Below are 27,387 nucleotides of genomic sequence, written 5' to 3'. Positions count from 1 at the left end.
ACTAAAGAAAGAAAGAAATAGGGGAAATGGCTATTGAAGACTACTTCATTTTTTAAAATATTCCAGCCTAAGAAAATGCTAACCACCCTGCATTCCCTATCATCAAAGAGGTTATCACATGTGCAAGCTCTCTCATTCCCACTCTATTAGGAGGAGGCAAACTTTATACAGTTAAAATGATTCAAGAATAAAATAAAATTCGGCTAGTGCTAAATTTTAAAAAGCACTAAGTTGGATATCAAAACATATGACACAAGTTTTAGGGATATCTGGGAAATGAAGACACTATTATAAACCTTTTTTAGTTAACTCCTCTACTTATGTACATGAAAAACAGAGTTTCAGATTTTAAAAAAATCATTAAGATTCTAATAGAAAATATGATCCAAATCTACTCACTAAAACCTTTTTGGACGTATCTAACATAAAATTATTGAATAATACAATGTCCATAGGGTAAAGAAGGGAGCCAGAGACCCTTTTCCAGAATACACTGTAGCTTAGATAAGAATATAAATATTAGAAATCAGATGTAAATATCTGTACCACACATTTTAGATTTGTTTTCTGCCCCACTAGATGATTTTCACCTGGATTCAAAATGGACTCCTTGGACAACCTGTCTACTTGACCAACAAGCAACAAAGTTGCCCTTACTTAAAGAGCCAGACTTACTGAAAAAAAGCCCCTGTCATTTCTCAAAATGGCAAGTTATCGTAAATATAGTATTTTCTGCTTTTTTCATACATCTAAGTTTTTAGAGGTTTTTTTCAAGCCTCTAAGAATATTTTATGATTAGACATTTAAATTAAAAAATAGTTACACATAAAAACTTTATGGAGTATAAATTGAAACTACATGCCAATGTATACACAGTGCCTTACCTTTTAAATACTGTCAGTCCCAGTCCAGGCAATCATATAAAGGGTGGAAACTATGCACTATATCAGTATCCATCTCTTTTTACTAAAATCTGACCTTATAAAGCTTTGAATTTCAATGGATTTTACTTTACAGATTAAATCACTGGTAAACTGACTTTTTCTTCAATATTTTCATCTTCCTAACCCATTTTACCATCAAATTTCAGAGTCAGAGACCTATTGGGAAGAAGAAAATGGCTAAGTACATAAAAATATCCTGTTTTGAATCGACTTAAAGTAGGGACACAAATGTGCTGCTTCAATTGAAATGAACTGTTAACATTTCCTTCTCATCAACCAATACACACACACACACACACACACACACACACACACGAAAACATATATACTTCTCTGCAGGGTGCATGGATCAAGAAGCGCATAGGGAGGGCTATGAATGAATCTGCTGCAACTCTACCACAACCAATAAAAAATTAAAATATGTGTCCTCCCAGGCCTGAAAAGCAGAATTAAGGCTGGAGACACATCATTATTAATACAAGGAGTAAAGCACAAAGCCAGGTATGAGATGGGTTCTTTTAAATATAAAGTGACATTTCCTATAACCTCTGGGTCATAAGTCTACATGTCTGACATAGATAATTTCTTCAGAAATTGAGAATACCAAATTTGTGTGGGATAGCAGTAAATTGGGGTCGAAAATGAGGGTTCTTGTTTGCCTCTGAATCTGTTCTACAATGTTCTGATTATATTTTCATGCATTGGCCCATAGTTGAGTATTAATAAGATTTTTTGACAATTATGTATAAAAGATGCAAGAGCAGCACCCATAGTCTGACTGATGAATATTGTCTTTTCAAACTCTGTCAGCTTTCCTAAGCTTGGAAACAGCACAAGATTACTGTGAAGGAAAACAGATTCAGGTCAGTAACCCTGAATATAAAAGTTCCACTTGCAATATATTTGTAATAGTGAGAAAAGCAATTGCCCATGAATTCTTGGTGAACCAAAAGCAATTAGATTTACAAAAAAGGAAACTGTTAGAAATAAGTTTTCCAAAAAGAGAAAAAAACAAAAACAACAAAACCAGCACAGACACCATTCCCATTACTGAAGTACATCAGAACTGATAGTGTTTATATCAGAATATTCCAAACTTGTTAAAAATAAGCGGCATCATTTCTATTCAAGGTGACTAAGAAATAAAGTTGGCGTTTGCAACTTTGTTGAGACTGTAACTGGGGCCTGTAGGAATGCATTTAAGAGGTGAATTCAAAGTCTGTCAGACAAGGTAGGGTTTAAATCTCTCCACAAAATGAAATCTAATACTGTTCCTTTAATGCAAGCTGGGAAGGAGAGTGTGAGTAACAGTTTAATCAACCCCCAACAGCTAAATGGATAGATGAGAGTAGACAGGAGAAGCAGAGCTGCCTGGCATAGAGAAGTGCAGTAAGAAAAAACCTGAGTAATATCTTATGGTAGAGAGAGTGCTTTTCTTTTAGGGGTGCAAAACACCTCGGATTACTTGTCTAATTAATCTGTGAATTAGAAAAGTGAGTTACTCTCTAATTAAACTAGAAATTTTTATGAAGAGTTGGCTGGGGAAAGAAGAGTTACCTCTTATTATATATATAAAAAAAAACAGGAAGTAAATCCCAGCCTGCTCAAGGTCATACAGATGAGAAAGCCAAAAACTGAACTCAGATTTCCAGGTTCTATCTCCCGCACCCAAACACCACCAGCTCTGTGAACTCAAAGCCTCTTTAGGTGGAGGCTTTGAGATGAGTGGAGATTAAAAATATGACAAAAAAGTAAAATCATCCACATGGGGCTTAAGAGGGCTTTTTCTTTTGAATCGTACTTTTAAAAACAGACAAGTCTTTTTATTTTAATTACTCTTTTGATTCATTAGTTAACACAATGCAGGACAAATTCCCTAACATTTGTGACCTTCAATCTGGTAACTCTAAGCTACATGCAAAGGGAGCTGTGCTTCAGTCAGCTAATGTTATCACACTTAAAAATATGTATTTATTGAATCACACAAAGAAATTAAGAAAATGATTACCAATTATCTTGGCAAGGATTCCTTAATTAATTGCCAGCACTAATACCATGTTATCTTCTGCATATTAAAACAATGCAACTTCTATTAAAAACTATTCATTAAAGATTCATTCATTCCTTATTGCATCCTGCTGTTTCATATCTTATGTAGCTAAAGGGCTGCTTCCCAGAATAGGAGGTACTGCTGTGCAAAGAAGCAACAGCAACTACAGAATTTATGTTGAGATGTTACACTTCTGAATGTTCCATCTAAAGTATCATAAGGATGCTATTTATAAAAGTGAATAGAACTAATGTATAGAGGTCTAGTGTTTATGTGCACATGTGTCTGGCTGTCTGTCTATGTGTGTATACACAAACATTTAAACTCTAAGATGTTAGATTAAAAGCATTTTAGAAATTAAAAACTCTAAAATGTTAATATTTCCTGCAAGTATTCCACTCTCTTGGGAATGCTAAGCACAAGAACTGTCCTTCTTATGGAAGAGTAGTAAGCTAACAACACCAAGGGCTTGTTAGAATGAGAAATTTGTTATACCTTCCAAAAGTAACTTGCCTGTATTCCTCTCATACATTTATAGCAATGGTTCTCAAAGAGGGGCAATTTTGCTTCCCAGGGCACTTTTGGCAAATACTTGGAGACTTTTTAAGAAAGATTTATTTATTTATTTTAGAAAGAGAGAGAGAGAGCATGAGCAAGGGGAAGGGACAGAGGAAGAGGGAGAGAGAGAATCCCAAGCATACTCTCCACTGAGTGCGAAGCCCAACATGGAGCTCAATCCCATGACCCATGAGATCATGACCTGAGCCGAAACCAAGTTGGACTCTCAACCAACTAGGCCACCCAGGCACCCCAAATATTTGGAGACAATTTAAGTCTTCACAACTAGGGGAAGGGGCTACTGGAATTCAGTGCACAGAAGCCAGGCTATCCTAAAATGCAGAGGACAGTCCCCCACAACAAAGAATTACATGACCCAAAATGTCAATTTTGCCACTGTTGATAAACACTGATTTAGAGAGAAAATAGTGGATTTCTACCACCAGTAGCCACCGTTACTCTTAGCCAGCTCAGTCATAGCTGTTACAGAATTTAAGTCGGTACTTAGGTAATGCTACTAAGATAATTAGAACATAGGGATTTTTTTCTACATTTCTCCCCATAAATGAGCCAAATAAGGAATGGAGTAATTAGCTAACTAAGGATTTCCATAATTGCCACTTAATGCCCCCCACCATCAAACTCTCCTCCAACACACCCTTTCATGCTAAGAATGGCTAACATTTTATTAAGTTAAAAAGAATAAGATCCTATGTCTCTGACATATTTGAATCGAAGCCAACGAGACAAAACCAAACCTTAGTCTGTAACCTCCCTTGGGAAATCTTTGTTCATTTTAATACTTGTTCAGTCAGCTGTCTGCTTGAATGACAAGGTTTTTATCTCTAATGTGAGTGGCTTTGAAGGCTACTCGCATTATCCATTCCTCAGCAATTGCTGCTGAAACCACAACGTTGCAAACTGATAATTAAATCCAGCTGCCTCTCCTATGAATTCAATCATATCAACATTAGCAGCAATCTTGGTGGTTGTTGGTGGGTTTCTTTTTCAATTTCTAGACAACATAATTAACTTCACTAGCCTTCTTACATTAAACAAAACTCAGAGCTAAAGAATACTATGAATTAAACTACTATAAATACTCTTTGTGCAAAGGAATGCAGTTAGATCATCAGGATACTGAAATGGTGCCAATGCACTGCTTATTTGGGTCTAGCTATTTGACCTAATACACATTAATATTACGTTTTACCTAAGGGCATAGTTTCAGATTTCAATTAGAAAAGCTCATGTTAACTGACAATTTACTACTCATGAAATTTTAACCCCAGTACATATAAACAAGTCATAGTTCACAATGCAAAAAAGCCAACTTGTCAAACACTGAAATGTACCCTCAAACAATATCAAAGTTTTTTTTGTTATTTGAACTAATAACGCAAAAGAAATATGTTTTAATTAACTTTAAATAATCTGTTACATATAAAAGAATACTATGAAAAATTATATGCCAAAAAATTGGACAACCTGGAAGAAATGGATAAATTCCTAGAAATATACAATCTTCCAAAAGTGAAACTGTAAGAAATAGAAAATCTGAATAGACCAATAACTAGTAACAAAATTGAAACAGTATCAAAATCAAAATAAAGAACTCCCAACAAAAGTCCAGGACGAGATGGATTCTACCAAACATTTAAGGAAGAGTTAATACCTATTCTCCTCAAATTATTCCAGAAAATAGAAGAGGGATAAAAGCTTCCAAATTCATTCTATGAGACCAAAGTTACCCTAACACCAAAACCAGACAAAGATGCCACAAAAAAAGAAAACAACAGTCCAATATCCCTGAAGAACATAAATGCAAAATCCTCAACAAAATATTAGCCAACCACATTCAACAATAAATCAAAAGGATAATTCACCATGATCCAGTAGGACTTACTGCAGTGATGCAAGAATGGTTAAATATTTGCAAACCAGTCAACATGATACACCATATCAACAAAACAAAGGATACAAATCAATTGATCATTTCAATAGATATAGAAAAAGCATCTGACAAAATCCAACACCTATTCATTATAAAAACTCAACAAAGTGGGTTTAGAGGGAACGTACCTCAACATAATACGAGCCATCTACAAAAAAACAACTAACATCATACTCAATGATGAAAAACTGAGAGCTTTTCCTTTAAGATCAGGAAAAAGATAAGAATGGCTGCTCTTGCCGCTTTTATTCAACATAGTACCGAAAGTATTTGCCACACCAGTCAGACAAGAAAAAGAAATAAAATGTATCCAAATTGGTAAGGAAGAAGTTAAACTGTCACTGTTAACAGATGGCATCATACTACATAGAAAACCCTAAAGACTCCACAAAAATTTCTTAGAAGTAATAAATGAATTCATTAAAATTGCAGGATACAAAATTAATTCATAGAAATCAGTCCTGTTTCTACATACTAATAACAAAGTAGCAGAAGGAAAAATTAAGAAAACAATCCTATTTATAATTGCACCAAAAAGAATAAAATACCTAGAAATAAACTTAACCAAGGAAGTGAAAGACCTGTATTCTGAAAACTATAAAACACTGATGAAAGAAATTGAAGATGACACAAATGAAAAGATATTCCATGCTCATGGATTGGAAAAATTAATACTGTTAAAATGTCCATACTACCCAAAGCAATCTACAAATTCAATGCAATCCCTACTAACAGCAATTTTCACAGAACTCTAACAAATAATGCTAAAATTTGAATGGAACCAAAGAAGACCCCAATTTGACGAAGCAATGTTGAGAAAGAAGAACAAACCCGGAGGTACCACAATCCCAGATTTCACAATACACTCAAAGCTGTAATAATCAAAACAGTCTGGAACTGGCACAGAATAAGACACATAGATCATTAGAGCAGAACAGAGAGCTCAGAAATAAACCCACACCTATATGGTCAATTAATCTATCACAAAGGAAGCAAGAATATACAATGAGGAAAAAACAGTCTCTTCAATAAATGGTCCTGGAAAACTAGACAGCCACATGCAAAAGAATGAAACTGGACCATTTTCTAACACCATACACAAAAATAAACTCAAAATGGACTAAAGATCTAAATGTGAGACATGAAACCATAAAACACCTAGAAGAAAGCATAGGCAGTAATTTCTTTGACATTCGCTGCCACAACATTTTTCTAGATATAGCTCTCCAGGCAAAGGAAACAAAAACAAAATTAAACTATTGGTACTACATCAAAATAAAAAGCTTTTGCACAGCGAAATAAATCATCAACAAAACAAAAGGCAACCTACTGAATGGGAGAAGATATTTGCAAGTACTATAACTAATATGGGGTTAATATATCCAAAATATATAAAAACTTAAATAACTCAACATCAAAAAAACACAAACAATCCAATTAAAAAGTTTACTCAGAGGATCTGAATAGACATTTTTCCAAAGAAGACATACAGATGGTCAACAGACATATGAGAAGATGCTCAACATCGCTAATCATCAGGGAAATGCAAATCAAAACCACAATGAGACATCACATTATACATGTCAGAATGGCTAGAATCAAAAAGACAAGACAAAGCAAGTATTGGTGAGGGTGTGGAGAAAAAACAACTCTTGTTTCACAGTTGGGGGGAATGTAAATTGGTACAGTCACTATGGAAAACATGTATGAAGGTACAGAAATACAATATGATCCAGTAAGTCCACTACGGGGTACTTACTCAAAGAAAATAAAAACACTAATTTGAAAAGATATATATACCTGTATGTTTACTGCAGCTTTATTGACAATAGCCAAGCTATGGAAGCAACCCAAGACCCAAGTGCCCAGTGATAGATGAACGGATAAAGATGTGAGATAGATATATAGAGATAGATAGATGATAGACACACGCATACATATACACACGTGTGAGATATATATGTATATATATACATACATACTTATACACATGCAGTGGAATATTAGCCACAGAAAAGGGTGAGATCTTGTCATTTGTGACAAGATGGATGGACCTAGAAGGCATTATGCTAAGTGAAATAAGTCAGACAGAGAAAGACAAATAACACAATTTCACTTATATGTGGAATCTAAAAAATGAAACAAAAAGATAAACAAAAAGCAGAAACAGAACCCTAACAGACCCATTAGAGAACAAACTAATGGTTGAGGGAGGGGTGTGGTGGAAGGATGGGCAAAGTGGGTGAAGAAGAGTGAGAGATACAGGCTTCCAGTTATGGAATGAATAAGCCACAGGAATAAAAGGCATAGCAGAGGGCGTATAGTCAGTGGTATTATAATAGTATTGTATGGTGACTGATGACAGCTACACTGGTGAGCATAGCATAATGTATATAGACTTGTCAAAACACTATGTCGTACACCTGAAATTAATGTAACATTGTGTGTCAACTATACTTAAAAAAAAAAAAACACATAGCAGCTAATTCTACAGGACAAATCAGATATTTATCACCATGTTGGCACTAAGTTGTGTCTCAATTTATATTAATACGACCTATGAGAAAGGAATAAAGAAAAAAATTAATACAAAAAATCTGTCATAGTTCAAATATTTTAAAACCATCCAATTTTTAAATTATGATGGTACCATATGAGTACTTAGCCCAAAATGCACTTTAATATAAGCCATTTAATTAGTACTTGGCATCATTAGCAAGAAAGGCCATTTTTTCTGTACTAAGTAACATGTTTACTTGCACAAGTGCAACAATAGTTGTTTAATGTTTACAGACTAAAATAAATAAAAAGACAAATAAATATTACTACCTTATTATAATTCTAGTTTACTCAACAATCAGTGGATGCATTAATTTAGTATTGCTATTGTAACAAATCACCACAAACTTAGTGGCTTAACAAAACACAGATTTATCATTTTCTAGTTCTATAGATAAGAAATGCTGCACAGGTCTCACTGGGCTAAACTCAAGTTTTCAGCAGGGCAGGGTTCCTCCTGGAGGCTCTAAAGGAGAATGTATTCACTAGCTTTTTCCAACTTCTAGAAGCCACCTGCATTCCTTGGCCTGTGGGCCTCTTTCCCCATCTTCAAAGACAGCAGCATAAACTTTCCATATTGTTCTCTCTGACCACAGCTGGGAGAAATTCTCTACTTTTAAAGATTTATGTGATTAGATCACATCCACCTTGATCATCCAGGATGGTCTCCCCATTTCAAAGTCTTTAACTTTCATCACAGCCACTTAGTCCCTTCTGCCATGTAAGGGAACATATTCACAAGTCCTGGGGATTAGGACATACACATCTTTCCAGAGCCATTATTCTGTCTACCACAGTGACTAGTTACTGAATTTTCACATCAAACAAACAATCCAAATCAAAGATATATGACTCTCGATATAAAAATATTTACTTTTAATAATTCAATATTCTTTTTCCTTTAATCACATATTAGGAAAGAAAGACAAAAAGCATCTTTCCTTGGAAACATTGACAGTGATATTTAAAGTACGAACACCATAATTGAAAATAATTTAATGTCATAGAAGAAAGTGACAGAAAGAAATTGTAATGGACCTCAGTTTGATCTGGAGTCCCACAGGACTCTCTTCTTCACATTCTTCTGCCATCATAGGTGTTGTGAGTCCTGAGGATTTAGCAGCATAAACAGAATGTCACCAAATTCAGAATGCTTAATGATGAACTTTACATCTAATAATCATTCTCTTACCTACTTGAGAGTATCCTATGACTTTATAAGCTAATTTTAATTAACTTATTGATCCCGTGAAATGTATATAGTTTTTTACCATGTATATATCATCAAGGTCGGTAGGAATGATGCTTTCTTTAGGTACCATTTGGTGGGAGATGCCTTTGTCTGGTCTGCCTACTCTTGACACAGGACTCTGAACCACAAGTATCAGGTTTTGATCCACCAGTTAACATATTTCTTTTCAGCAATTCCCAAAAGAGCTTTATAAAGTCAAGAAGAGACTAACTGAAAGTGACAAAATCAGCACTGGGCAATGGATATCCACAGCTCACTTAAATGGACTATACACCCACAATAATTAAGAATTATGCAAATATCAGCCTAGATACCCCAGTGAACAAAAGAGCCAAAAATTCTATCCCTAAAGAAGTTTCCATTCTGGTGGGATAAACAGTCAATAAACAAGATATACAGTACATTAGACAGTGTTAAATGCTAAGAAGAAAAATGAAGTTGAGTAGAGGCAGGAAGTGTGGACAGTGGAAGGGTTTCGTTTTAAATAGGAAAGCCAGGGCAAGCCTCACAGAGAAAGTAACAGTGTTCAGTATGGACTGACAACCTTACGTCACTAAACAGGACTAGTTCAGGGAACCGCTTTTTCCCAGGATCTGCTCTGATTCCTATTCTTCTATTGACATTTTAGTCCGGTGTCACCTGCTGATGGTCTTCTGAATCCCATATTGGAACAAGTCCTATATTCATCTTGGCTTGTTCATATCAGGGTGATTTTATATCATTAATTCCTGATACTTCTCCCTCCATACTAATAGGTTTTCAAAGCTTAGTCTTTAAAGTCCACTGTGTCTCAATAACTTTGGCTATTTCTATATCTATTTACCAGGACATAGATACATACAAGTGAAGGCATTTAAAAGAGGCACACTCTCCTCCATTGCATGCGCTTCAAGGTAGACTTTTAAATTTCTCTTTTTGGCAATGGGGGAATTATGTTTTAACAGCATGGTGTGTGGCATGTTCACTCCACATCACAAGAACAGCCACCATTTCTGAATGGCAACACATGATATATAGTTCATACTCGGTAAATATTTGTTGACTGTGTAACCTCTCCTGTATCATACAACATACAGCATAATCCTCATTTCAGCCTTACAACCTGGGACTTACAGTCCTTACTTTATATGCAATAAAACAGGCTGAGAAAGGTTGAATCATCTTCCTAAGGTTTGACAGCTAATAAGCATAAAGGCAGGAGCTCTGCCAAACTTTGGGTCCCCTTCCCCAGCAAGGTACATCTGGGGCTGGTGGCTTCATCTGCTCTCCATCCCCCACCTCCCCACTCTGCCAAAAGATTATCACAGTACTCATCCTTACTTGGTCACAAAGTAGCTGAGGGATAAATCATGCCCTATTACTTTCCTGGATATATTTTTTTTTTTTGGTAATCTGATAATCTACACCACATTTGGATTTGAAAATGGCACTACATTAAGATCGAAAGTAAAGTGGATACTATTTAGAATTCCTTGAGAATGAAGCATTCTAAGTTTTTCTTTAAAAAAGGGGTTTCTAAAAAAAAAAATAAAATAAAAAAGGGGTTTCTAAATAGCTAAGCTCTAAACTTTCATATCCTAAATATAATGTTTTAATAGAAATACTTCTAATATATACCGGGGGCGCCTGGGTGGCTCAGTCGTTAAGCGTCTGCCTTCGGCTCAGGTCATGATCCCAGGGTCCCGGGATCGAGTCCCACATCGGGCTCCCTGCTCGGCAGGAAGCCTGCTTCTCCCTCTCCCACTCCCCCTGCTTGTGTTCCCTCTCTCGCTCTCTCTCTCTCTGTCAAATAAATAAATAAAATCTTAAAAAAAAAAAAAAGAAATACTTCTAATATATACCATGAATCTTATCTCTTATATATAAGACACTGAGTGAACATTGTGTAGTATCTTCACTACTCAGGACCGTTATTGGGTCATTAATTACTCACTGTGTTCAATATGTGCTTGTAAATAGAGATACACATATAGTTTGTCCTATGAAGATAACCAGGCCTAGAAAAAGTCCACTCAATCAGGAGACTCTATTATTGACCTGTCCCTTTCATATAAAGGCAAAGGAAAATGTACCTGGCAGCCAGACATCATAGCACATCTGCCTTTCTGCCAAATCAGTGATGATGGCAATGAAGATGATGATGATGGCAATGACATGAACCATGACAATGATCATGATGATGATGGTAGCATTCACTGGGTGCTTGCTACATGTCAAAAACAGTATTAAGTAATTTATATAAATTTTCTCATTCAATCATTCAAAAATTTTATCAGGTAAGAACTGTTTCTCTTTTTCCATTTTACAGATGAAGAAACTAAGTTACAGAGAGTAACTTAGTTACTTGAGTAAATAAGTCTCCTCAAGTCACCAAGAAACCTGCAGAACTCATTAACAACTCATACAGCCTAATGCCAGGACACTGTTTTAACCACTACACTCCATTGCCTCAAATTAAAGAATAAAGCAGTCTTTATATGGGATACTCACCTTCCAGAAAGTAATTATCTTATTCACTGTTACCTTCTGTTCACCATCATTCAGAGCAGCAAAGAACAGTAGCTAATGTTGATTAGCTAATGAAGCCAATCAAAGACAAACTGTCTGGAGCTTGTACTCACCTAGAGAGACATACACTGTAGTGGTGAAGAGTCTGGACTCTGGAGAGAGGCTGTCTTTGAATCTAGGCTTTTCACTTAACTAGCTGTGTGACCTTGGGCAAGTTACATAACTGCTCTGTGCTTTAGCTTTAAGAAGTGATACTGAGTATTTACTTCATTAAGACATTTCAAGAGTTAAATAAGTATTTTACATGCAAAGTGCTTTAAATAGTGTCTGGAAAATATTAAGAGCTCAAGAAACACGTTGTTAGTGTCTCATCTACACTAATGATGAGGAAAACACTCTGTCATTTAAAAAATTTGTGCAATAATATTATGGGGATAGTTTTCTCCATCAAATTCAGCAACTGGAAAATCCATCATAACAGAAGGAAATCAGAACACAACTTGACAGGGATTCCAGGAAGCTTACACTTGGGAGTCAAGCAACCTGAGATCAAGTATAGCTCTGTCACTTAACAAGAATCAGAATCATCACTCAGATGTGCCAGAAGATGCTGAGATTTTCCATGGGTTTGCCCTCATATCTTGGGGCACATGTGCCTATGTAGAAACTAGTAAATGACTTACAATGTTCAGCAAATGAGCATTGCCTCTGTTGATTAGTCTGTTCCCAGCATTTTGTATTAACATACCCATTGTTCAAAATAGTTAATGAAATCCTTATTCTAGATCATTTTATTTTGGTGCTAAAACTTTGACTTCAACTATCTATAAAAATTTTACCAAAATTAGTTATATAATTTTTTGAATTATTATACAAAATACAATAAAGATAGTCAGAAATAAACCATGAGCTTCTCAGTGTCAAGTGTATACTGTGAGGAAAGCAAAGGCATGTAAGACATGATCTCAGGCTTAAAGAGTTTATATCTAGTTGAAAGAACAAGACTCAGAGCACAAATAGATTACTGACTCCAGAAGGGAGAAAGGCCAAATAACTGACAGACATGCAAATGCTATAGGATTGAAGAAGAAAGAAAAATAAAAGTGAGCTGGTGAAATCAAAGTGGATTTTATAGAAAAATTGGGATTAAGGCCTGAAAAACTCACAACCTATAAACTTGGACTCATTATCTAATCCTAAAATGAAGTTTCCTTTCAATGTGATGACTCCTGTTGAGAGTGTCTTTGTGGAATTCTGTGTTCAGAAGGATTCTGAAGCTGAACATGGACTCAATGGGAAAGAATTCTATAATTGGTATTAACATCTGCTACCGGGAGAGGAAGCAGGAATGGAGGAGAACCCACCTCTACTCTTTTTGACCAATTCTGCTTCCTTCCCATACTGCTCCCTACCCTCCTGTTGCTCCTTTGGAGCCACTAACTATTGAACTATCTCCCTCCTCTCTTCCTTTTTTCTCAACTTCTCTCATTCCTCTCAGCTTTTCCAGAAAATCAACAAAGTTATCTTTTTTTTTTTTTTTTTTTGGTTAGTGAACCAACCAAACACCATGTCCCATTCAATCCTGAAGCTTCAGATGTTCTCAGTCTTTAGCAACCAGTCACTCACCCCCGGTTTTGCAATTTGAGAACCCAATGTTTATCATTGTGATCATCAGCATATCAACTACTTAGGTTGATTTAGGATGGGTTCTCGACATGATGAGAAGAGAATGAAGGTTGCAGATTCTGACACAACAAACTACCTATGCAAATGCCTCCTTCCCCCAGATCCACAGAATCCATAGAATGTGAAAGCAGAAAGAGACCTTAGAAATTATGTATAATTTCTTCTTTATATGAAGGAGGATGACGATGCCCAGGAAATCAAGTCACTTTCCCAAAGAAAACACAAATATTTTATAATGGAAATAGAGCTAGAACGTAGAACTTCTAAACCCATAACCTTCTGAATGCATTGCTCGAATCCTCAACACTCTGCCCAAAAAAAAAAAGTATCTACAAGATATGCCACCTTGCTGGTCTATTCAGTCTGCATTTCTTTTTCCTGCTCTTTCACGCCCTCTACTCAACAGCTTCTAGTAGGCTCTTGAAATGTATTTGTGTATTTATCAGCATTCATCTCTGAATGCGTCCTAGATCCTTAAGACATTTTCATCCAAGCACTGCATGTTATATGTATCTACTTCTTGACTCCTCAACACCTGGTATGAACCAGATTATACTAATGGTCAAAGAATTCTTTACTGAAGCCCATATGATCTGCTACAATGCAGTAGGGCATGCCGAATTTCTGAGGTCCATAAAACTGAGGTATTGATGTTCTGTATATAAGTGATGGTTAGTGTTTTCATAAATTCATACAAGGGCTTCAAAGTAGTGTTTGTTGCATCTAGTTAATGCTGGCATTTGTTGGATACCTAAAAATAACAATAATAGGCACCATTTATTGGATACTTATTATCTGCCAGGTACTGAAGTGGGTACTCCCCATCCATTATCTTACTTAATCATCTCAACACCCTGAAACTAGACATTATTGCCTCCATTTTACAAATGGGAACAAAGTAGAAACAATTCAAAAAGTGTGAAATCCCTTGGAGTGTTTCTGTAAGTCACAGATTTCCTAGACTCATTTAAATGAAACCACATTATAAGGCCCTGCATTATTTATCTCACGCACATCCTACCATGTTCAGATTTACAGATTAAAAAATAGCAGCTCTCTCCCTTTGAAAATATATATTTTATTCGGTGCTACCTGTTGAGCTACAAAGGACGCAAATGCCATGCAGTTCAGGCAGATTTCCCAGAAAAGGGGTTTGATTTTCATGTCCTCAGTCCTTTCATGACCAAAGAAGCCCAACAAATTGCAGGGCAGTCTCAGAGATGCTTCCGGGCCATGCTAACAGCTTCTCTTTAGCTGAAAAGCACTGACTCAGACCGTGGTTGAACCTATGACCTGTCGCTTCATTAGCATGGGCTTCTAACTGTTCTAACTGTCCCAGACAAATTTACATAATGACATGGCTCCAGAATAGATACTTAAAAAGCCTTCAAACAGAACAGTTTACTCTCTATAAACATCAGTTTTCGCACCTCAAAACCATTTCCTAGACCCTTATTCCAGATAGAAATTGCTTGAAAAATGTATACAGGACATTTAAGTCGTTCTTGTTGAGGCTTGCAATGGGATGTTTATGCCTATTTATAAACTTCTGTCATCAGAAATCTTGGTGCCACTATGGTATCTCACTCAGTCTGTCTCTTCCATTTTGATAAGGAGAAAAATGCAAACTACTCTCTTCTCTGCTCCCCTTTCACAAGGTTAGCTAGCACTTTGAGCCAGTAGCAATTGAAAGCTAGGAGCTAGAAAGTAATTTACTTCTTTGAGTCTCACTCTTCAGAGCCAGTACAATCGGAGCACATTTTTGCACCAAAGACATTAAGGGAGAATTCCTTTTCAAGTGGTTATTCTTGAATTCATTTACTTTTGACACACACAATGAAATCCCAATTCTCCTGCAGGCTGCAGTGCCTTTGTTTGCTATTTTGTGAAGTCTATCTCCCTGCATCTTTGAATGAACAGCTGCAGAATTTCAGAAACTTGCGAGTGCTTCCTCAAGATGGACTATTACTGCCAGAACTTAGCCAGTTAATGATTTTCAATCACGATTTTGCTGTTTCCTTTTTCAAAAGAGTGAAAAGTGACAGAAGATCCTCATTTTTAAACAGACTCCACACACTGAATCTGTGGCAAGTGCACTTTCAAGTTACAAAACTATTTTTGATAAATGGCACTAACTATGATTGAAAATGTGATAAAAACCTGAAACAGCTCTTCAAATCTATAGGAGATATTCCTGTTGGCCAGGGATCATTTTTTTTTTAAGATTTTATTTATTTATTCATGAGAGACACAGAGAGAGAGAGAGTCAGAGGGAGAAGCAGGCTCCCAAGGAGCAGGGAGCCCGATGTGGGACTCGATCCCAGGACCCTGGGATCATGACCTGAGCCGAAGGCAGACGCTTAACCATCTGAGCCACCCAGGCGCCCCACCAGGGATCATTTTAAAAACCAGAGGCAAGAAAAAAGGTGAATTTGCATTGCCCAGTTGAACTATGGGATCTCTAACAAGATGGATGACAAGAGCTCTGTGGAACAAGAAACACAGTGATGTCAACCACAAACACGCATTCACAGAAGCATCCTGTCTAAGCAACATAATAATGTTAGGATGAGATCGTGAGCTCTTTGTTTGAGTTCCATCACCTACATGTACACTCATTTTGAACAATTTATTTAATTGCTCCTTGCCTGCATCTCCTCATCTCTAAAATAGGGATGATCATAAAATGCTTCTTTTGGGAATGCCTGGATGGCTCAGTCGCTTAAGCATCATCCTTCAGCTCAGGTCATGATCTCAGGGTCCTGGAATGGAGCCTCGCATTAGGCTCCCTGCTCAGCGGGAAGCCTGCTTCTTCTCTCTCTGCCTGTTGTTCCCCCGCTTGTGTTCTCTCTCTATCTCTCTTACAAATAAATAAATAAAATCTTTAAAAAAAAATGCTTCTTTCACAGAACTGCTTGAGGAGTACATGTGCTAATATCTCATACAGTCTCTTTCGTTTTAATGAGGAGAAAAACGCAAACTATTATATTCTCTTCTAAAATACACTATTGTATGGCACATAGTAAATACCAAATATATTTTAATTTCTATATATGAAATTGGAGGTCACCCAGAGGTTTAAATTAAAGTGAACTATAGCAGTGGACTGGCTGTATTATATCCCATCTTGTGCTTTTGCCTAGCACCCGTCCATTTCAATACAGAAAATATAAAGCCACTCAGCATGGTTAATCAATCCTCTTGCAACTGCGACCAGCCTGAAGAAATACCTTTGAACAACTACAAAAAAAAAAAAAAAAAATTGGCAGACTTTTTCCCCCCTCTTATCTTTGACTTTTTCAAATAAATCTCTTTCAGTGCATCCTTTTCATTTCAAATGTTTTACCTTCAAAATATGTCTGTTTCCTTCTTGTTCTCAAATATAAATGCAGTACTGGATAAGTCAGTTTTATGATAAAGCATATAACAAAACTAGAAGATGTCTGCTGTTTAAAGTGGTATCTCAGTACTTTAGAGAATCTGAATAATTATAATCTAGGTCTTCAACATTCACACCTAATCTGAAAAATGTCAGCAAATACAACGATAATGTCATTATGTCATAGGAATTGATAAAAAATACTTTACAGAAATTTGGTATGGATTTAAATTGCCGGCAGTAATAGCAAGTGTTTTATACTTATACCTCTTTGAGGAAAAGCCTCCTAAATGGGCAGAACTAAAGATAAAAGGTGCCACTAGGGCAGCCTAGAAGAGATGCTTTCCAAAAATTTATGCCCACAGATATGGACAAGCACATTCAATACATGCAGGCATTTGTGAGCAACTTTCAAGCAGGGGCATCTGGTAGATCAATCCCCCTCAACCCTAGTCAGGCTAGCACAGGAAATGAAAATGTCTCCCCTAATACCAGTGTGCCAGAAGTCATAACAAGAAAGAGGCAGATCTAGACTATGAAACCACAACATCAAAGGCAAATTTATACTAAGAAGATTAGATAGGCAGATTTACAACCAACTAGTTTCAGTCTGAAATAAGCCAATGCAGAAAAAGATTTCATTTTCAAATGTCCATTACAATTTCATCTAAGTACCAAGATCACCTCTAGAGAAATACAAAAGAAGCATAAGCCATAAATGCATTTTTTCCTCTTTTAACCCAACAGTTTCGCTCTGAAATCAGTAAAGAAAAATAAGGCAAGCATCTGAGATTCTTATTCTCATATATTCAATAAATAAATATACATTGAGTTCCTATGGTGGAAGAGGAATTATCCAGAATTATTGCTTCATGATCCACTAGATCTACATTTTAAAACTTAGTTATATTCTGCTTAACTGTTTACAGGCAAAAGGAAGATCAGATTTATTTTTTAAAAAAGATTCTGGCTTGAAACTGTCCATTACAACTGCTGCAAACCTGCAAGAGTTGTGAAAACGGATTCTTAATCCAAAGCATAGTAACTTTACAACTGCTGGGCATTAGGAATTAGGCAAGAGAAGCAGGTCAAGGGGTGTGAGACTGCTAACACAGGGGAGTCGTACTTGAGACAGCTGTAGGAATGCTTCTGCAATCCTGAGTTACTGAAGCCAAGCACACGGTATCAAAAGTCTTGTCTCTCCCTGTGAGAAAAAAAAAACAAAAAACTTGCAGAGTAGACAAAGACACAAGAGAATGAAATTGGAAGTCTTACGATGGCAAATTATTAATACCTTCTCTTTGAGAAATTGCAAGCAGGCAGAAAAAGGTCTAACCTGAAGAGAAGGATCAAAGACGGAAATAAAAGCTTTGATGCCCAAGTTGCTCTGCAGCCCCAAAGCACTGTGGAGCCAGGAGTGAAGCCAGGAAGATTGTTAACTCCAAAAAAAAATTGTGGAATGAATTGGTTACTTAATCCCTGGGAGGATACAGGAGTGGGATTAGGTAGTGATTAGCTGCTTCTGAAATTTAGTGATGCCATTTAATTTGAAGCTAGATATTTATATTTCCTTAGATTTGGCTCTAGAGTTTTTACAACTTTAAAAACATATGCCAATGGTGGTGATTAGTTGATATGAATGTTTTAATTGAAAAAAAAGTTTATTTCTCAAAAGAGAACATTATTGATTGGGTCATGTGGTATAAAGTGAGATGAAGGCTACCTATCCTGGGAAAAGCTCAGCTGGGGCTGATCAGACAGCCACAGCCTTGCTGTACCATTCATCCTGAGATGAGGACCCAAACTGCTGACATAATGACTCAAAGAAAAAGAGACCACCTTTCAAGTCTAATTTTGCAGACTCAAACGTAAAGCCACACGGCAAGGTAAATAAATTTCTGATCACTCCGTTAATTTACACATTCAATACACACATTTAAAGTTCAGTTTGCTTCAGGCCCCTTGCTGGGAGCCAGATATAAAGATGCTAATGTTTGGTCCTGGCCTCAAAACTTCCATCTAGAGATTACAGAACCTTAGATTTTGAAGTGATCTTAGGGTTGATTTTCCCTCGCTAGTCAGTGTAACTTTGCAATCTCCTTTATGCCAACCGTACCATATGGTCATTCATAATCTAGTTCTGTATCTTCAGAAAGAGGAAACTTTCTACCTCCCTGGCTAAAAGTTACTCCCTTTTTTGTTTAAAAAAAAAAAAAAGTTGAAAAAAGATAGAGTTGGGCTCAAAGTCTTGCCACTAGATAAATAACAAACAAGCAAATGGAAGAAATAATCATTTTAATAAAGCCTCTGGAATTGGATCCCACGCATTTTCTTTTTGCTTAGCAAAAATGTATTACTTGGCAAATGGCACACAGGCATTCTCTTGGTAATGATCAGATATCAACAGACTGTCTTTAATGTGAAGGCCTATTTAAAATCACAATATTTAGTCTCACCTACTCATTCCCAGATGGTTCCCACAGGTCACATCTTACAACAGAGATAAGCTGAAGTCAGAAGAAGCATGATGTAATTTAAAGCCACAAAGAAATCTCCTGAAAGTCTGTTTTCTGTCTGACCTTACTTTTGCCAAGACTCAACAGGGCCACGTTAGTAGATACCATATTTCTACAGAACAGGGTAGGGAAGTCAGAAAATACCTTTATAAACAAAGAAGGAATATTTTTAGTATTGGAACAGTAGACCTTTGGGTATGACAGGGACCACCTTTCCTGATCTTTGAAATGCTGTATGGTTGTTGTTGTTGCCATTATTTTTCTTAACATAATCTTTACTATCCCATTATAGTAAAATACAATTGACCCGGAATAGTTGAAGACAGTTCTCATTCTCTGAACAATTTGATTACCTTAAGGTCACATACATTTTAGAGGGATTTCAAAATATTTAAAAAGGCAATGAAACATTTATTACTAGCTTATGCCAAACAAAATATTGATTAAAGCTTCAAAGGGCACTTAACCATTTATCTTAACCACCAAGAAAATTTCTTAGCCATTTGGAACATTTCACTTTTGTGGTCAAAGGATCTGGTACAAAAAAAAAAAAAGGATCTGGTACAAATGTCTGGTACAATGATTCGTTGAATTAATGAATGAATGCATGCATGAATGGATGAGTGAATGAATATATAACATCTCCAACAGAGTAGCAGAGCTAGCCTTTAACTACCATCATGTCAGTGACTTCATTAAACTTCAATATTTTTTCAGTTCAGGCAAAATATCAGCTATCTTTTCCTATTTATTAAACTATTAGTCTTGTTCAGCTTTAATTTCTTTATTACCTAACTTTTATTATTTGTTAATTGGCTATGAAAGAGCCTTCTTTCATGTCCATCAACAGATGAATGGATAAAGAAGATATAATACACACACACACACACACACACACACACACACACAATGGAATATTATGCAGCCATCAAAAATGAAATCTTGCCATTTGCAATGACGTGGATGGAACTAGAGGGTATTATGCTAAGCAAAAGAAGTCAATCAGAGAAAGTCAAGTATCATATGATCTCACTGATATGAGGAATTTGAGAAACAAGACAGAGGATCATAGGGGAACGGAGGGAAAAATGAAACAAGACGAAACCAGAGAAGGAGATAAACAATAAGAGACTCTTAATCTCAGGAAACAAACTGAGGGTTGCTGGAGTGGTGGGGGGTTGGGATCGGGATGGGGAGGCTGGTGATGGACATTGGGGAGGGTATGTGCTATGGTGAGAGCTGTGAATTGGGTAAAACTGATGAATCACAGACCTGTATCCCTGAAACAAATAATACATAAAAGAATAAAAGTAAACTCCAGAAACAAACAAACAAAAACGAGGCTTCTTCACCCTAAAGTATATTGGCTCTAATGTATTTATAAAATTTTAATCAATGCTTGTAATGAACATTCTTTTCAAGTGACACTTGTAAAAAACATGTCTCCTTCTTTACTTGTGTCGTAGTCATAAAGTAAGACTATCTAAATGAGAAAAAAAACTTGAAAAAAGAAAAAAGACCTTGAACCACATTTTTCAAGATATACTCAGTATATTAACTTTTATATTTCTTACAATAGCACCTTAGTCTTAATTTCCATTTCCTCCAGTATTAGTATGATTTGCTTCCTTTCAATTTTAATATCCATCTTGCTCATTCCTTTTCTTTTATCTTTTTGCAATGTGGCTTCCTCTACAGGTACCATCAGCATTTATACATAATTCTCTAAGTTAGCAAAGAAGTTACCATTGAGATTATCCAACATTCAGACCTTCTCTAACCCACTGCTAACCATACATTTATATAGTCAAGGTATTTGAGCTTTTCATTGTACTTTTTGTTTATTTGTTTGTTTCTAGTTAAGTGGAGACTATCACAACTGATGTCTTACCCGAGTATTTCCTTCTTGTATATGTGAGTAACTCAAAGCCAGCAACCACATGCTTTCTCTATTCTATGAGGAGTACTCTGTCCACAGCGGACATTTACTCACACTAGAACTAAAACAAAGAAAAATATTTCTCTACTAAACTCCAAGTAAATGGAAAAGAAGCCACAACAACTTGTATATAGACTGCAGGGAAAAAAATAGTTCTGGTTTTCTCTTCATATATTCCTGACACGCTCTTCAGCCAGCTGTAATATATTCTTGTTTAATTCACAGATTTATTTTGACCCTTCTCCAAGGTCAGATGTAACATAAGCATCTCAACATTGCAGCAATTGCAGCATCCTGGAGAAGATTATTTGTGATAAATGAGAGCTAAGGAGGGGTCACTAGAACTCACAACAGAACAAAACACATCATCTCTTCTGTCAAAATGGAAAAAATAGCCTTTATTTGAGTTACACAACTAAATTTCCAGTTGTTAAATATTCTTTAACATTTGTCTTTAAAACCATTACAGTAATTTCAATAAATATTCATTCAAAATGCAGGCAGTCTCATAAAACTTCAGGTCTCTTGTATTTTATTCTCCTACTCCCCCATATCCCCCAGTCTCCAGCATTGTTCAGAACTAACAGATTATAAAAATGTTATTTTTGCACTTGCCTTCTGTGGCTTGCCATCTGATTCAATAAATGGGTGAGTTAAGCCATTACTTTCAATCCACTTAGGCAATCCAGACACTATTGTTCTTCAGCAACAATGAGGAAAGCCCTCATCCAGTACCATCCTGCACAATTGGGCAGCCATAGAACACTACTTAATTCTCCCTGTGCCCCACACTCACTTCGAAACAGAACAAAGATTCACAGCACTTTATTCCTGAAGGAGAAAAGAAGTAAAGAGACTTTTCCTCTGACAGAGTTTAGCCAGCTAAGAAGTTAGAGAGAACAGTCCCCACAAGAGATTACCCTAACTTCTGACACCAACTGCAAGTTCAGGGGGTTCCCAAAACCACCCTTATGTGCAGGACTCACAATAATCACTAAAAGCTATTGCATTAAAATCAGCCAAGGAAAGAAGGCATAGGGCAGAGATGGGAAGTACCACAAGTAGACCTTCCATTGTCCTCTGTGAAATAGAGCCTGTTACTTCCCTGGCATCAACATGTGACAACATGCATGGACTGCTGCCAGTCGGGGAAGCTCAGCTGAGTCCCATGTATAGAGTTTTTATATTGAGACTCCGTTACATAGACGTGATCGATTGACTGATTGCCAACTGAGTTGATTTCAATCTCCAGTTTCCAGCCCCTTTTGGAATGACCCAAAGCCCCTACCAATGTCATTGGTCTTTCTGCTGTGGCAAGAGCCCCAACCTAAGACTATCTAAGTGTGGTCCAGCCTCACCCTAAGTCATATTCTTAGACTATCGAATGACCCAAAGCCCCTATCAGATATGACATTACAAGGGCTGAGAGATTACCTTCCAGAAACTGAGGTCAGAGGACAAAACTTTTTTTCATAAGGTTAAATTATTCACTGTACATCTTCACTTTCTCATTAGCCTTTGATTTGGGGCATTTATCTCAATGGTAAACATACTGATTATGGTTGTAACTATGCCTTTAGGCATTCTGAAGGTAAGGGAGATTTATATAATAAACTAGAGATTAAGAAAGCTAACTTATAGTGGAATATGCCTGCAGATGAAAGAAGGGAGGGTGGTGGGTATAAAATGAAGCCAGGTCAGAAATGCAGATCTTGGCATTATGAGCTTAAAGAAATATAGCAAGAGTTCTTTCCCTCACTGGCAATAACGAAGGAGTGGACTGCCACCAACTACCACTTGCCTTGAAGGCGACAGACACAGCTAGTTCTGCATCTCTGGGTGGAAAGAGCATGAACAGTACATCTGGAGGGGTTCCTCAAAGCTCCCCCTACAAGATCGCCCCATCTGCTGACTGCGAGGGCTCTGTCACCATTTAGGTTAAGCATTGTGTTTTCACAGTTAAAATACAAATTTGTTAAGCCAGTAGTATCCATGAATACTTTAGTTTGAAGCTGTTTGCTGGGAAAAGTAATGGAACTAAATTCTGATGGATGAAAGGGAGAAAAGAGAAAAATATGAATTATGAAAACTGCATGGGGCCCTGAATAGAGAGAGATGAGAAAGAATTCCCCAACTCCACTCTGCCCTCTCCATTTCTTGGCCCAACATAGTGCACAGTGCTGTCAAAAGAGAGGCCCTAAGGGCCCATCGCAAACCCTGCTTACCCCCGGGTAGCTGTACGACAATGCCATAAAACACTAAAGATCTGGGTGGAAATCTTGGCTCAGCTACTAACAAGCTATGACTTGGGTACATCAATTAAACTTTCTAAGTCTCTGTCACCTTGATTCTAATTTGGGATTAATGTGAACTCCCTCACAGAGTGGGTGTGAGGCTTAAATGAGATAACATATGGGAAAGCACCTTGTTAAATGTGTTTTTTTAAACTACTATATAAATATGTTATTATTAGTTGAGCAGATTGGAAAAATAACTTCAGCTTTTTGATTTCCAATTTTGAGATTTTATATATATACATATATATATTCCCTCAGAGCAACTGAATTCTACAAAATAATAATACTTCAAGAATATTATTTAAAAAAATACTTCAAGACAGACCCAGAAAAAGGGTTACATAGACACATGGGTCTGTAATACACAGGAATCTAGATACTCTTCTGAGAGAATCATAATATATATTAGCACATTGAAGGCTCTGGAGAGTCCTACAGGAATGAACCCAATATAAGGCTATTTGATATAGAATTTTCCAAACTGTTTGGAACAAAGAAATTTCCTTTCCTCTAAAACTTTTTAAAATCCAAGGGAAACAGTGATCCGGAAAATAAATTTTGAGGAAAACAGCTCACTTTCGTGGCAGCTTGGGGGTAGTAGTCTGCTTTAAGATGAAGCTGAGTATCTCTTTCCTGGCTACTGGCTGCCAGAAACTCATTGCAGTGGACGGTGAACATAAACTTCACAACTTTTATGAGAAGCGTATGGCCACAGAAATTGCTACTGATGCTCTGGGTGAAGAATGGAAGGTTTACATGGTCCAAGTCAGTGGTGGTGATGACAAACAAGGCTTCCCTTCCTCATGAAGCTGAGTAAGGGGCATTCCAGCTACAGATCAAGGAGGACTGAACAAAGAAAGCATAAATCTGTTCGGGGTTGTATTGTGGATACCAATCTCAGTGTTCCCAACTTGGTCATTGTAAAAAAAGGTAAGGATATCCCTGAACTCATTGATACTACTGTGCCTTGTCTCCCGGGGCCCAAAAAAGCTAGCAGAATCTGCAAACTTTTCAATCTCTCTAAAGAAGATGATGTCCACCAGTATGTTATGAGAAAGTCCTTAAACAAAGAAGGTAAGAAACCTAGAACCAAATCGCCCAAGATTCAGCATCTTGTTACTCCACATGCCCTCCAACATAAATGTTAACATATTGCTCTGAAGAAACAATGTACTAAGAAAAATAAGGAAGAGGCTGCAGAATATGCTAAACTTTCAGCAATGAGAATGAAGGAGGCCGAAGAAACACACCAGCAACAGATTGCCAAGAGTCAGAGGTTGTCCTATCTGAGAATTTTTACCTCTAAGTCTGAAGGTCCAGTCAAAAATGATATTTTCTAAGAGTAACAAATAAATAAAATCAGACATCAAATCTCAAAAAAAATATTTTTTGAGAAATACAGTAAAGCAGACTATTCATGTTTTAAAAAATATAATCTTAAAGCATCGTGTTCTGCACATCCAACTTTTTACTATGCTTGACCAGGAAGGAATAGGGTGCTCTGTGTAGATGCTTCTGTTGAGAACAAGGTCTGAATATGTTCAGCTAAATCTGTACCTTCAGTTATCACCCAGTCTCTCAATTCTCTTGATGATCACTACTTGCCTCCCTTTGTTTGATCTAGAATTTGATTTTTTATTTGGTATTATCTTCTCTTTTGTTTGGCATTATCTTCTCTGGCCTTCTATTTTGTCTCTTTCAGGAATTGTGCCCTTAAATCACCATCGAAAAAGCCTGTCACCATTTCACTGGGTGTCGGTAGTCTTTTTTTTTTTTTTGCGAGAGAGAGAATGAGAGAGAGCATGAGAGGGAGGAGGGTCAGAGGGAGAAGCAGACTCCCTGCCGAGCAGGGAGCCCGATGCGGGACTCGATCCCGGGACTCCAGGATCATGACCTGAGCCGAAGGCAGTCGCTTAACCAACTGAGCCACCCAGGCGCCCCTCACTTACGGTTTTATTTATTTATTTATTTATTTATTTTATTTTTATTTTTTTTAAAGGTTTTATTTATTTATCTGCGAGAGAGAATGGGAGACAGAGAGCATGAGAGGGGGAGGGTCAGAGGGAAAAGCAGACGCCCGCTGAGCAGGGAGCCCCTTGCCGGACTCGATCCCGGGACTCCAGGATCATGACCTGAGCCGAAGGCAGTCGCTTAACCAACTGAGCCACCCAGGCGCCCCAAACATTATTACAATATTATTGATTATATTCCCTATGTTGTACTTTTCATCTCCATGATTTATTTTATAACTGGAAGCTGGTACCTTTTAATCCCCTTCATCTATTTCACCCATTCCCACACCCACCTTCCCTCTGGTAACCACCAGTTTATTCTCTGTATTTAAGAGTCTGGTTTTTTGTTTGTTTTGTTTTTTATATTCTACATGTAAGTTAAATCTTATGGTATTTGTCTTTTTCTGTCTGACTTATTTCACATAGCATACTCTCCTCTAGGTCTACTCATGCTGTCGCAAATGGCAAGATCTCATTTTTTATGGTTGAATAATATTCCATTGTACAGGTACACCACTCTTTTTTATCCATTCATCTATCAATGGACACTTGGGTTGCTTCCATATCTTGGCTGTTGGAAATAAATCTGCAATAAACATACAGGTGCATACATATTTTGAATTAGTATTTTTATTTTCTTTTGCTAAATACCCAGTAGTGGAATTACTGGATCATATGGTATTTCTATTTTTCATTTTTTAAAGGAAGCTTCACACTGTTTTCCATAGTGGCTGCACCAAATTACAGTCCCACCAACAGTGCACAAAGGTTCCCTTTTCTCCACATCCTTGCCAACACTACTATTTCTTGTATTTTTATACTAGCCATTCTGACTTGTGCAAGATGATATTTCATTGCAGTTTTGACTTGCATTTCCCTGGTGATGGGTGATGTTGAGCACCTTTTGTCTGTATGTCTTCTTTGGAGAAGTGTCTATTCAGGTCCTCTGCCCATTTTTAATCAGATTGTTTGGTTTTGGGTGCAAAGTTGTAGAAGTTCTTTATATATTTTTTATATTAACCACTTACTGGATATATGATTTGCCAGTATCTTCTCCCATTCAGTAGGTTGCCTTTTAGTTTTGTTGATTGTTTCCTTCAATGCACAAAAGCCTTTTATTTTGATGTAGTCCCAATAGCTTACGCTGCAGATTTACAAATGGATGCAGATATAATCAAGATGTCGGAGATGGAATTCAGGCTAGCAAATGTGAAGACAATGCCTAGAATGGAGAAATCAATTAATGGCAACATAGAGTCTCTAAGGGCAGAAATAAAAGGTGAATTGGCAGAACTTAAAAATGCTATCAATGAGATCCAATCCAATCTAGATAATCTAACACCTAGGGTAACTGAGGAAAAGAGAGAATAAGTGACCTGGAAGACAATATAACAGATAAAAAGGGAAAAGAGGAGGCCAGGGAAAAACAACTCAGAATCCATGAAAATAGAATCAGAGAAATAAGTGACACGATGAAGCATTCCAATGTCAGAATAATTGGAATCCCGGAGGGAGTGGAGAGAGAGAGAGGACTAGAAGATGTATTTGAGCAAATCATAGCTGAGAACTTCCCTAATCTGGGGAATGAAACAAACATTTGCGTCCTAGAGGCAGAGAGGACCCCTCCTAAGATCAAGGAAAACAGGTCAACACCCCAGCATGTAATAGTAAAACTTGCAAATCTTAGAACCAAGGAAACCATCTTAAGGGCAGTTAGGGGAAGAGATTCCTTA

The 27,387-nt window shown here is 36.9% G+C and overlaps 1 long non-coding RNA gene and 1 pseudogene across 3 annotated transcripts in view; one reads left to right on the top strand and one right to left on the bottom strand.

Annotated features, from left to right (window-relative positions):
• The window catches only part of LOC115943450 (uncharacterized), a 509,154-nt gene that overhangs the window by 411,311 nt on the left and 70,456 nt on the right, over positions 1-27,387 (bottom strand). The window lies entirely within an intron of this gene.
• LOC102737423 (small ribosomal subunit protein eS6 pseudogene) lies at positions 24,255-24,982 on the top strand (annotated as a pseudogene).

The sequence above is a fragment of the Leptonychotes weddellii genome, chromosome 1 (assembly GCF_054177405.1).
Source record: "Leptonychotes weddellii isolate Sample4059 chromosome 1, ASM5417740v2, whole genome shotgun sequence".
In the NCBI taxonomy this organism is placed as follows: domain Eukaryota; kingdom Metazoa; phylum Chordata; class Mammalia; order Carnivora; family Phocidae; genus Leptonychotes; species Leptonychotes weddellii.
This window is presented reverse-complemented; position numbering and strand designations above follow the sequence as displayed.